The sequence below is a fragment of the Mus pahari genome, chromosome 13, assembly GCF_900095145.1.
Source record: "Mus pahari chromosome 13, PAHARI_EIJ_v1.1, whole genome shotgun sequence".
NCBI classification, from domain to species: domain Eukaryota; kingdom Metazoa; phylum Chordata; class Mammalia; order Rodentia; family Muridae; genus Mus; species Mus pahari.
Genome location: NC_034602.1, coordinates 16,035,984 through 16,037,969, shown reverse-complemented (window position 1 = coordinate 16,037,969; position 1,986 = coordinate 16,035,984).

Below are 1,986 nucleotides of genomic sequence, written 5' to 3'. Positions count from 1 at the left end.
AGTCTCACTGGAACTTGTATAATAATGTGTTTGATTTTTTTCCAAAAATTTTTCTCTGTAAAATGAGATAATAGTGTTATTTATTTATTTATTTATTTATTTATTTATTTATTTATTGCTTTAAGTCTGTTTATGTGGTAGATTATATTTATCCATTTACATATGTTAAACCATTTGTGCTTCTTGTAATACATGAAATTATCATAGTTGGTTGATCTTTTTAATGTGTTCATGGATTATGTTTGCAAATATATTATTGAAAAGATTTGAAACTATGTTCATGATGCATGTTGATCTGTAATGTTCTTTTGTTGTTGAGTATTTGTGAAAATCTTAATGTTGAAACAATTAGGAAATTATCTTAAGTTTCCATTTTGCAGAAATACTTAGGAGTATCAGTGTTGATTCTTTGAAGGTCTGATATAATTTTGAACTGAATCAAGCTTTAGACTTTTGGGGGGAGGAGATAGTAACTGCTTATATTGCACTAGTCTTTATAGTTCGGTTGAAATTTCTTATTGCATATTGATTTAACTTTTTTATGTCATAAATGTCAAGACATTTCTTTTAGGTTTTCTAATTTTGTGGAATACAAAGTTTTAAAGCATGATCTTACTATTTATCTATATTTTTCTAACATCAGGCTTTGTTTGTTTGTTTGGTTGGTTGGTTGGTTTGTTTTGTTTTTTTCTGAGACAGGGTTTCTCTGTATAGTCCTGGTTGTCCTGGAACTCACTCTGTAGACCAGGCTAGCCTCGAACACAGAAATCTGCCTGCTTCTGCCTCCCAAGTGCTGGGAATAAAGACGTGTGCCACCATGCCAGACTTTTTCTAATATCAGTTTTAGTGCGTTGGGGTCTCTCACCTCCACTAACCACTCCCCCTCCACAGGCGCACAGGCATACCAGAGTTGCTACCCAGATCTCCCACAATGCAGCGTTGTCAGACCGCCCTACATCGTCCTCACCACCGCCCACTGTCACCGCCCACTGTCACCGCCCACTGTCACTCGGACCAACCACTAGGACCAACCACTAACGTCGTCACCGCCCACTCCTTTGGACCAGCCTTCCAGACACAGCTCCGCTCATGATCAGACCGCGCGAGCGATATAGAGAGAGACAGAGAGACTCTGGGAAGGGCTAAGGGTCTTTCTTGTCGGATTAATAAAGTCATGCTCTGATCGGCGCAAACCGCCAGGGCATTCATTTCCTTGCAGCCCGTTTTTATCTTAGGATATTTAGCCCTTCAGTACGAACCCAGTCCAAGGTGTTTTCTGCCCATGCAGATACACACAAGTGGTGCAGAAATATACATTAGTGAACCACATTTCATCTCTGATTCTATAAATTTCCATTTGTTTCTTTAGTTAATTTAGCTAAGAGTTTGGCAATCTTGTAATTTTTCTTAAAGAACCAACTCCTTGTTTCATTTCATTCTTTTATTTTATTAATTTAATTGTTAAGTATATCTACTTATTATTATCTATTCCTTTAGTGTTTACCATTGTTCTAGAGCTTTTAAATGAGTTGTTATATTATTAATATAAGATCACTTATTTGTTTATTTGTTTTAAATTTTTGACAGCCAGTACTATGATCTTGCCTCTTAAAATTGCTTTCATCATTGTCTATAGTTGGGTTTATTTTTATTTCCAATTATAATAACTTCTTAGTTTCATTTTGAATCTGAATTAACCCATTTTAACATTCCATAGTAAATTGTTCAGTTTTTATGAGTTTATGAATTTTCTGTTATTTCTGTTGTTATTGATCTATGCTTTAATTCTTGGTAGTCATGTAAATTTCAGAGTGTTATTTAAAATTTCTGATGTCTGTTGACACTTGCTTTGTGTTTTAGGACATGTTAAATATTGAAGATAGTGCTTTGAGCTGCTAAGAAGATAGCATATTTTTACTGTTTGGGTTGAATTATATATACATTTCTGCTAAGTCATTTTGTTTTCATTGTTATTTAACTCTACCA